The sequence below is a fragment of the Balaenoptera physalus genome, assembly GCF_965194825.1.
Source record: "Balaenoptera physalus genome assembly, chromosome: 1".
Lineage (NCBI taxonomy): Eukaryota > Metazoa > Chordata > Mammalia > Artiodactyla > Balaenopteridae > Balaenoptera > Balaenoptera physalus.
The window spans coordinates 81323922-81335939 of NC_138882.1; positions in this window are offsets into that span (position 1 = coordinate 81323922).

Genomic DNA, 12018 nt, shown 5'->3' on the forward strand with positions numbered 1-12018 from the left:
GGAACAGAAAAGGATAGGAGTGACTCAGAGATGGCAGCTGGGGCCAGTGAGAGAATGTTGAAATCTACAACAGAAATAGGACATGAGGAAGGGAACTAGTTCTGTAGAAGAAGAGGTTTTTGATTCTAAATGCGTTAAGTTGAGATGACTGAAATGTCTGAACAAAACTTCTAGTAGTGGAACAGTCCTTTAAACATGGAGCTCAGTAGAGAAGTTAAGGGATACAGATTTTTGAATTATTCGCATAGAAGCCATAGTTAAAGCTCTGAAAGTGATGGGATTCTTGAGAGTAGAAAGGCTAGAGGGAAGAGCCAGGCCCTGAGAAACAATCCATCAAAAGGATGAAGAAGTCCACAAAGGACAGAGCAAATGTGAGGTTGGAGTAAGATTGATCCCCGAGAGATTTAGGGGAGCAAGGGAGAGATTTGCTAGAGAGATGAGGTTGCAAACTAAAAGTCAATCGCTGCAGAGAAGGTAAGAATGGGAAGTCCTATCAGGCTATTGTGGTTAGACATTAGGTGGTCATGAGTAAGCTTTAAATTGACCAACAGGAGATAATAGAGAAGACTGGCTATGGGCTGAGTCGTGCACTCCAGAAATTCGTGTGTTGAAGTCCTAACCCCTAGGACCTCAGAATGTGACTGTATTTAGAGATAGGACCTTTAAAGAGGCAATTAAGTTAAAATGAGACTATTAGGGTGGGCTGTAATCACAATATGACTGGTGTCCTTATAACAAGAGGACATTTGGATACAGACACATACAGAGAGAAGTCCATGTGAAGACACAGGAAGACCACGACCATCTGCAAGTCAAGGTGAGAGGCCTCAGAAGAAACCAACCCTGCCAACACCTTGACCTTGGACTTTCAGCCTCCAGAATTGTGAGAAAGTAAATTTCTATTGTTTAAGCCACCCAGACCCTGGTACTTTGTTACGGCAGTCCTGGAAAACGAATGCAAGACCAAATATAGTTTACTCATCACTCTCTTTTCTGGATCCAAAGAAAATCAGAATATCAGCAGCATGGAGGATGATCTAGTGAATGAGGACACAATCCCTCTCAGGGCCAGCAATCAATGTAGGGGTCTGTAAGATCTTAAGTAGTTTTCAGTTTGTCTAAATATTAGAATCACCTGGGGAATAAAATGAATTAGAAAATCTTGATTCCCGGGAATCACGTCGGATTCTTAAAGAATTTGGAAGGGAGATCCAGGCATCCATACCTTTTAAAGCCCCTCAGTGATTCCAATATGCAGTCAAGACTGAACCAATGACCTCATGAGATATGCATCCACCACAGGCCAGGGAAACAGACTGCATGTCTGAAAGTCCCCTCAGGCAGTGAAGGCCTAGCCATGCTGGGAAGACCACAGGGCCTGGGAACTCTAGGAGACACAGATTCAATGATCACTTCATTTGGAAGGCCCATGGCATGGGTAGGACTTTTAAGTGATACAAGACACACTCCTTCTTTGTCCCCCAGAATGTAGCGAATCCTTGAGAAGTTGTCAGGGGGAAAAGGTGACAGGTACGGACTGAGCAATAAAGATATTATTTAATCTTTACTCCAGTAGCCTCTAAGAGAATCAATAATTGGTGGAAAAGAAAGAGAACCAATGCTTAGTAAGGTAGTTTGTGTCTTCACATTCAAGTCCATTTCCCATTTAACAAACTAGGAATTGACATGTCCGTGTTATAGAAGAGGAAGCTGAAAGGTTCTGCAGGATTAGATAATTTTCCTAAAGACACATGTCTGGTAGAGATGGATTTTGAATCCAAGTCTGTCTGACTAAAAAAATTCATGATATTGCCATCATATCGTGCTTCCTCCCCAGTTAGGGGGAGTGGGTCAGGATGGGAAGTGTGGTAGACTTGCACTGTGTCAACTTAGTTAAGCAGGAATTAAATTTCCCAGAATTCCCTCCCCTGCATAGTTCCACGTAAGCGTGGACCACACGAGATATTTGTGCAAGGTTCGTAAGGTGGAAGTAAAGTAGTGGCTCTCTATTCTTTTTCTGCTTTGAGAGGCATAGCTGTACCCAAGGCCCTGTGTGGTCCTCTCTCTAGTAGCTCACTTTGCTGGTGTGGGGCAGCAGCCTGCAGCTCAGCTCCTACCAGATCTTCTCCTTCAGCTCTCTGACTCCTGGGCCTCGTTCACGTCTAGCTTAGTGATGAAGGGTGCTGACTTCTCCTTCAGGGCAACCTCATCATCACAGTGGGTGGTTTGCAATTCTCAGTGACTAATGCAGGTCTCAGCTCATTCTCATAGGTGCTACTCATTCGTGCAGGTTCCAGAGTGTCCTTGCTTCTCCTAAATGCCTGCTCTGTGGACTTCAGGCTGCCACACCAGACACAGAAAGCTCTTTAACCAGTCCATCTTCAACCCAACCATAGAAAGTTTGACAGTTCCCAAAATTGTGTAATGCCAAATCCCTACAGTAATATTGTTTAGTCTATATATTGCCTAGTGGTTCTGTTTCTTTAACTGAGACCCGATGACACAGGAAGCATGGTGCCCAAAGCTTTTTGAGTGCGCAAGGTAGAATCACTATACTGAGAAATCTTGTTCTTAGATATCTCTCACTTGGGCAACTTGTCAGAGGTACTGCCACATGCTCTCAAATCAGACAGTTGTTCTGGGCCACAAGGGTAGAAATTATGTGTCAGATCAGTGGCTTGTGGCTCATGGCCCAGGGATAGCCAACCAGTGACAAAAAGTGTCTCTGCCTCACTGCACTGGGTCCTGGGGCCTTTGTCAGCCTCACAGGCGTAGTTCCCAGATGCTCTGGGTCAGAGAGAGGTCAAAGGATGGTCCTTCTCCAAAAGGGGCTGAAATGTTCCCTGGGGTGACATCCTCATGATAAAACTGAATACAAGATTGAGGGAGAGACTCTCTCTTTAGGCCTGGCAGTGAAGCTCCACCATGTCCCCCATGTCATTCTGAATCCCAGGAGCCCTGATGGTTATGGCAGAGTGAGAATCTGGAGATGACAGAGATAAAGGAGCTGTTAGAAAAGGCCTCACTGCTTCCACAAATACCCAGTCCCATCTCTCCATCTACTCAAGGGGGCTAGAGTAGGCAAATAGTCCATACCTAATATACAGCATCCCCACAGTTCTGACCTTACTTTCAGAGCAATCACCCCTAGAGCTCTTATGAGGAATTTTGGACAGCATTTTTCTGTGCAACCCTCCTGATCTTGGATTTCCATAAATTCCACATGGCGATCTTCCCAGGGCCCTTCAGTACCTCTTTTTTACCATCACCACAAATAATAGCAGTAGCACCAAGGAGGTAGCAAGGTATCTCATAGACTCTACCATGTAAAGTAGCTAAATGTGGACTTCCCTGGTGGTCCAGTGGTTGACTCTGCGCTCCCAATACAGGGGCCTTGGGTTCGATCCCCGGTCGAGGAGCTAAGATACCGCATGCTGCACGACGTGGCCTGAAAAAAGAAAAAAGTAGCTAAATGTGTTCTATAGGACTGGTCTCCGGGTCATCCTTGAAAAGTTCTCATGATCCCTCTGGGGACAATGACCCTAGTTTGGGAATTGCTGGTTGAGATGAGTGAACGCAAATGTACTTCTCATAGTGACATTTACCCATCCCCTAAAAATATGGTCATGGCTATTCCCAGCTGCACAGAATCACTCTCCCTCACAACAGTTCACTCTCTGGAAGTACCGAGTGCTCCTCCCCGGAAATTCTCTCTGCCTGCTGTGCACCAGGAGAATGTGGTTCTCTTTTTCACTGAGAAGACAAGAACAAGCTTCTCTCAATAACTTACCCCTGCTCTGGGGAAGGGGCTGGGCTGGGACTCAATGATCACTCTAGATTCAGAGCTCACTGGGCGAGCACAAGATGTCACAGGTTGGGTTTCCAGAGAAGCAGAGCTTGACATGGAAATTAGCATGTAGGAAATTTATCAGGGAGTGGTCTCAGTATCAAAAGTTGCCAGAGGAAGCAAGCTTGTATAGAGGGAGAAGCTGAAGCTGGGCTTTGAAGCAGTCTCCACAAAGGTCTCAGCCAGCCCCCATAGATAGCATGGGCTGGGATGTTCTCTCAAAGTGGTCCTGAGTTGGAGTGAAGGGGTCCTGCTTCTATACCACAGTGACTGATGATCAACCATTGGATGCATTACTGTGGGAAAGGAAAGTGATCTTGAATAAAGTGACCAAGGCACTTTCCCAAGAGGGCCGATGACTGCAGGCTATCTGCCAGTGGAAATCCCAGCACCTGGGGGAATAAGTCCTCCATTCCTGACAGAGGATCTGGGTCGTGTATCATAGCATCCATTACACAAAATCAGAGGCAATTTAAAACATATATCTGTGGAGATGGGCGGAATTCTTACCTCCTTGCTTAGGAACATATGGCCTCCTGAAACAAGAACTCATTGCAGGAATTCTGATTTCCCTAGGAGGGTCAGGGTGAGCAGCTACAGTGACATCATTGGGCATGTGCCTGGGGGCTTATCGGGTAGATCTGGGGGAGGACACTGGACGACATTAACCCTCATTTGAAGGACACCCCAAAGACCATAAATCCCTCTTTCTTCTCATGTTTCCACACTTATCTCAAGCCCAGGTGTTTCAAGTGTGGCCGTGACTCCGTCTTCTCTCTGCTCCAGTCTATACTGTCTCTCTCTCTTCTGTAATGTTCCAGGTTTGTGAGTGGTGGCTCTCAATTGTTTTCCAGCTTAGTGTCGGGAGGGATCACTTCTCACACCCCCACAACCTCTGTGTTCAGCTGATGGGCACCCCATCCCCATAATTACGGTAAATACCTGGTGGTTTGACTGATTGGAAGGATCAAGATTACAGGGATGCAGAGGAATTATAAATCTTGAGATTACTGTAATATCATGATAACTTCCACAGTTTTATGCACCGATGGGAAATAGAGGAGACCAGGATGGCTGACAGGACCTATCTGCTTTCAAGCAGAGCCCCATTTCCAAGATCAAAATTGAAAAAGAAGAAACAAATACAGTCCCCCTCTTCTCAGCCCCAGTCTGGCAGACTGGTCCCTCTGATACTGCTTATATGAGCCTGGGATTATTGACTCTCTTCCCATACCCAGTGACCTTTGCATTCTCTCCCAGTCATCACTACGCCAGAGGCTTTTTTCCCTCTATCCCCAGAATGTAAAGCTCCTGGGGTTTGCTTCAGCCTTTTGCCAGAGCTCTGCCCTTTTTGCAGGAGCTGGAGTAAAGTTGGGTTACTCATATCTGTAAGAATCTGGTGCTTGAACTCCTCCATAGACTACTAGTATCTGAATATATATATATATCTGAATCATTTTGCTGTACACCTGAAACTAACACAACACTGTAAATTAACTATACTTCAATTAAAAAAAGGTTTAAAAAATGGGCAAGCAGTTATTTCATAGAAGAGGAAACCCAGAAGGTTAACAAGCATGTGATAATTAGAAAAATGGAAACAAAAATGCCAGTGAGATCTCTCTTTATGCCCACTGAGTTGGCAAAATTGAAGCACTAACTAATGCCAAGGGTTACTTGGGATGTCAGGTTAGGGGATGGTCATGCACTGATAGAGGCAGTAGCAATTTGGGGGACCACTTGGCAGTACTTGTTGCATTAATCCCACTCCTGGATATATATTCAGAGAAATTCTCACACAGGTCCTTGGTGGGACATGAAAAAGGAAGTTTGTCAGTGTTTGCAGTAGTGACAAGTTGGGGATAATCTAGGTGTCCATCACTGGGGGATTAGATAAGGAAAGTGTGGTGAAATAATGTGCAGAAGTTAGGAGCAATGAACTAGATGTACACACAGCAACATGGGTAGATCAAAAAATAGCACCAAGTGAAAAACAGAGCAATACCATAGATAAATAAAAAATTTAGGCTCACCGAAAATAATATTCAACACATGTAAGTGAAGGAAACACATCAAACATATTAGAATGATTGGAGGCTAAGGAATGAGAATAACAACTAAAGATACAAGGCCATAAATAAGGAAAACTAGAGAAAATAGGTATGGCCCCACAGCGGGAGTGAGCATGAGCTGAGAAGTGCGATTAACTAGGCACCAGAGGTGACAAAATAGAGAGGAAGGAAAACAAAACAAACGCAAAAATGAAGGAAGTAATACGAAGAGAAAATATAGAATAAAAAAGCAAACTGTTAATAAAATAAATGTTTTATTCAGTATAAAACCAAAAAACTATATGTTACATTAACACAACACTGTAAATCAACTATACTTGGATAAAATCAATTAAAAACCAAAACCAAAACCAAAAAAAAAAAACAAACCTATATGCTACATATAAGAGACATATCTAAAGGAAAGTTGCTCAGAAAGAAGTGAAAGATTGGACAAAGACATATGAAGGCAAAAAGCACTGAATGAGAGTGGAAAAGGCTAAAATATATGAGAAAGCTCTAAGCCTCATAAATCTTTGGAATTAAATATCATGCCATCAAAATACTTGACACATGGGCTGCAGGAAATGGAAGGAGAAATAAACTTAATCACAACGACAAAAACAAATGATGCCTGTAGACCCACAGCAGATCAAGTAGATAAAAAATAAGGGTGCATATGATTCTAATGATATATGATTAATAAGAAGTTCCTAATGAATATATATTGAACTTCTGATTCTGGTAACAGAGAATTCACTTTCTTTTAAGTACTCATAGATGATCTATCAAAATTGACCATATTTTAGGTCACAAAGAAAACCTTTAAATATTATAAAAGCAATCAAATTATTTTAAAAATCACAAAATTAAGGGAAAAATCCTTTCATCAGGTGATTAAAAAAATCCCTCTTTTAAATACTTTTCAAGGTCAAAGAAGAAAATAAAACTGATATTACAGACTTGAAAATAATTATAATCAAAACACTACCTATCAAAACTTATGGGATATGATTAAAACTGGTCTTTAAACAATTGGAAAGAGTACCAACAAGGGAAAATGAAAAGAAATGAACTAAGCATTGAAATTAGGAACAGGAAAATATCAACAAAACTAATTAAGATAAAAGCAAACATTACTGAATAAAACAAACAGAAAAATGCCAACAGAATATATGAATAAGCTCAAAAGCTTTTCTATGAAAAATAGATACACCACTGAATAGACTGATCAAGAAAGAGGGGACAGGGCTTCCCTGGTGGCGCAGTGGTTGAGAGGCTGCCTGCCAGTGCAGGGGACACGGGTTCGAGCCCTGGTCTGGGAAGATCCCACATGCCGCGGAGCAACTAGGCCCGTGAGCCACAACTACTGAGCCTGTGCGTCTGGAGCCTGTGCTCCGCAACGAGAGAGGCCACGATAGTGAGAGGCCCGCGCACCGCAATGAAGAGTGGCCCCCGCTTGCCGCAACTAGAGAAAGCCCTCGCACAGAAACGAAGACCCAACACAGCCATAAATAAAATAAATTAAAAAAAAAAAAAAGAAAGAGGGGACAACGAGTAAATACACAACTTTTGAAAACCTACATTAAATGGATGACTTTCTAAAAAATATAAATTACTTTTTTTTTTTTTTTTTTTTGCAAGTAGAGGCAGTTAAATAAACAGAACAATAATCATGAAAAACAATGAGAACATTGTTAGGAGCCACATGTACAAACATATCAAGCCAGATGGTTTCACACACTAATATTAATTAGTCTTCAAGGAAAAGACAAATTTAGTAGTATTTAAAAATTTTTTGAGCAATCACAGAGAAAGAAAACTTCCAAAATAATAAGAAACCCTAATATGTATAAAATGGAAAACTAATAAGAACCTGCTGTATAAAAAAACAAATAAAATACAATTCAAAAAAAAAAAAAAGAAACCAACACAGCATTGATCAAAGCTTTTCAAAGAAAGCATAAAAAGCTACAGAGAAATCCTCATTATGAATATCTATGCGAAAGTTTTACATAAGATATCAATACTATCAAATTGGATTCAGTAGGATATTAATATATCTCACAGCCAGGTAAGATTGCGATAATTATTCATTATTAGGAAAACTGTTAATGAAGGAATATATATTTTCAGTTTTCTTCTTCCCATATCCACTAAGATTCAAAACTTAGTTACAAATTTCTAAAAGAAAACACCCACTCAAATATTTTTTGAGACTTAGACACTACTGAAGTTTTGGGGGGCTCACAGGATGGGTTACATCATGGAACACGTGGCTTTTTCCTTTTCTTCAGTTTGCACACCCGAATCCAATCAATATACTCAGCAGAATAAAAGACCTTATGAATCAACATTCTCCTGAGGGGAGCGTCCAAGATGGTTGAATAGTAGCACATGAAGCTCACCTCCTCCCACAAATATATCAAAAATACATCTACTGATACATGTGAAATGATTCTCACAGAATATCTACTGAATGCTGGCAAAAGATCTCAAACTTCCAAAAGGGCAAGAAAATTTCCACGTAACCGGGTAGGACAAGATTCTCCTGAGAGGTCAGTTTTTGTGAAAACACACACACACACACACACACACACACACACACACACACACACACATATATGTATAAAATATAAAAACACATATACTCATTCATATATATTTATATATTCATAGAACATTTTAGAATTATCAGAATATTAACAGCAGTTACTTCTGAGTATTAAGATGTTGGCTAATTTTCATTTTCTTTTTTGTATACTATTCTTTTTATAATATGCTTTATATTTGTAATTTAAGAAAATATTTTTAAAAGAAATTATTTAGGACCTAGTTTCTTCCCAAGTCACTTGGAAACAAAATTAAATACTGTACCCACATTTTCTTTTCTTTTCTTTCTTTATTTATTTAAAAAATTGTATTTATTTATTTTTATTTATTTTTAATTTTTGGCTGCATGGGGTCTTTGTTGCTGCGCGTGGGCTTTCTCTAGTTGCGGCAAGCGGTGTCTACTCTTTGTTGCAGTGCATGGGCTTCTCATTGTAGTGGCTTCTCTTGTTGTGGAGCACAGGCTATAGGCACGCGGACTTCAGTAGTTGCGGTGCGTGGGCTTCAGTAGTTGTGGCACGCAGGCTCTAGAGTGCAGGCTCAGTAGTTGTGGCGCATGGGCTGAGTTGCTCCACGGCATGTGGGATCTTCCCGGACCAGGGCTCGAACCCGTGTTCCCTGCATTGGCAGGTGAATTCTTAACCACTGCGCCACCAGGGAAGTCCCCACATTTTCTTTCATTTTGTCTGTTTTATATGCCCACATGTCTACCATCAGATGTAGGGCCCATCTCAATTAATTCCTTGCTTGTTTCACCTCAGGAGCTGCTACATCTGCCCAAGGAAGTAGTATTGGGATTCCCAGGCAGTTCTGGAAGAGACTGGAAAAGCCAGGGCCGGGGCCAAGGTGTCAGTATGGAGGGAGAATTCTTCAAGCTTGGCTTCTTTGGGAGCTGGATTTTGCCCCAGATGCAGGCACAGTTGAAACTTTGGCCCAGAAGAGCAATTTAGAGTCCTGTTGAGGGGAGCTGCAATGGAGCCGCAGGTAAAGCATTAAGGTCTGTCCAGAACTGTTGGACCAACCAGGTCTGGGATGCCAAAAAGGAGAGAATCTGAGGCCTGCTCAGTCTCCAGTCTCTAGTCTCCATATCTTCAAAAAGAACTAGGCCAGAATGTTGTAGAGAAAATGGAAAATGATGGTAAGAAGAGGGAGATCTGAAAAGAGATTTTCCGGACAAACTCACGGGGTCTCCCTGGAGACGTGAGGCCCAGTATAAGGAAGAAGGCCAAACCTGAGCCCCAGACCTGGCCCTCTCATGGAGACCGTCCCAAATCAGTAAGCTGGAGCAGGCCCTGGGGCTTCTTCCTGGACTTTGCTCTTTCCAAAAGGTCTTTATGAGTGATGAGTGTTCAATCTTGTCCCAGCTCTGTGAGGAAGCTGGGCCAGGTATTGTCCCACTTTTCTGACAGAGATAATGAGCTTCAGAGAAGTTTGCTGCTTCTGTGGCTGATAAGTGGGTGAGGCAGGCAGGTCTCAAGCTCTGCATAGCTGACTATAAATCCTGGATCCTTTCCGGTTTCCAAAGCTGATTCATTTCCCTGAATGAGCCACAGGCCTTTAGATGCTCCTAAAACTGGGCGTGGGCTCAATAGTTCTAAAGACCCTTCTTTTCACCACCTCTCAAGGGCTGCTTCTGCACTCCTGGCCCAGGGGACTGGGGTGCTCTGCCAGAGATAGGGTCTGCGGCTGGGCCTGAGGGAGCAGTCCCACTGGCTTCTGCTCTAGTCACAAGTGTTATAGAGGCTTTGCGACCTGCAGTGGGCTTGCTTTATTTCACTTCCACCCTCAGTTTGTGGCCTGGTTTCCTTGACGGACCCAGAGTCTTTCCAATGTCCTTCCCATCCCCCAGCTCCATCCCATCAGGATCTGGAGAGAGAAGGAGCACCTGTATCTTCCCCACCCAGTGCTCCTTCTATTCTGGGACTCATTTTGATGAGTAGAGTTGTTTAGGGGAGAGAATGCAGAAGAGCTGCTGGGATTATAGAACAATATAAGCAGTGTGACCCAGATTAAAATCACTCAAACTGTGTAATTCTATGGTTTCATAATTATTTTCCCGGTATTATGGCCAAACTCATGGCTGTGAAAATGCCAACATCTTATCTTTTGAGGTGGCAGATACAGGCTAATAATAGCATGCATAAGCGAGTCCTTTATAATTCTGGACTACCTAATGTGAACTAACGGTGTTGTCCTGACCACATGCTAGTGTAGAATGGGTGAGTGGTTCTAAAGGCGGCAGGGGCGATGGTGAGTATCAAGGTGGATTGGAGGCAGCATAGAGAAGGGCCTCGGAGGGGGCTAAGCCAGTTCCCATGCCCCAGGCCCTGCCGTCACCCACCTTCACACACTGCGCCTGTATCCTCATCGTGCCCACAGTCAAAGGTCTCAACCTGTTCACATCCAGCCAGGGCCTCTTCTGTCCCATTGCACAGGGTTACCTGAATAAATACAGATTGGTCCTCTTCTGCCACTGGCAGATACAACATGCCTGCAGGTGTGTGCTTGGCTGCTCCACGGCCCAGGTCCCGGCGCACCACGGCCGCGTCCTTCATGTCCCAGCCGTCATCACACACGGTGCCCCAGCGACCTTCCTTTTCCACCTCCACCCGCCCGTTGCAGTGGTGGGCACCATTCACCAACCGGATTTTAGGTGGATGTTCTGCAAACAGAAGAGGTCAGAGCGCATTCAGAAATGTCCTCTTGGGCTTCCCTGGTGGCGCAGTGGTTAAGAATCTGCCTGCCAATGCAGGGGACACGGGTTCGAGCCCTGGTCCGGGAAGATCCCATGTGCCACAGAGCAACTAAGCCTGTGCACCACAACTACTGAGCCCGTGTGCCAAAACTACTGAAGCCTGCGTGGCTAGAGCCCGTGCTCCACAACAAGAGAAGCCACCGTAATGAGAAGCCCGCACAGTGCAACTAGAGAAAGCCCTCACGAAGCAACGAAGACCCAATGCAGCCAAAAACTTAAAAAAATAAATAAATTAAAAAAAAAAAAAGAAATGTCCTCTTAGGGCAGTTCCCAATGTTAAGAGAGGTTGTTTGATAGTGGTGGTGATATGTGGTGTGGGGGTAGGGGGCTTGCTGAGTTGGGAACCACAGAGCTTTGCTCTATCCCATGCTATTACCATCTCCTAAGAGCATCCCACCTCACCTAAGGCCCTCACTCAAAGACACCTAGGAAAAGTTTCTGCTTTCTGAAAACAAAGGAATATGGGCACATAGAGACTTATGGTTTGATTCATATGAGTTCAGAAAGATCTTAGAAAAAGAGGAGGTTAGAACTAGATCTTTCCCAGAAATGGACACCGAGGCTTAGACTAGGGAAAGGCCTAGAATAGGTCAATTGAATTACTCAGTTTTCTTTTGCTCCACGCTGTTACTAACTTCACCAATCACAGGCTCATGTTCTCTGCAGATGGAAAGGGGTGAACACATCACACAGACCGGTCAATCCCTAATCTCTGCCTATTTATTTGGTTTTTGTTTTTTAAACTGGAGTAATGT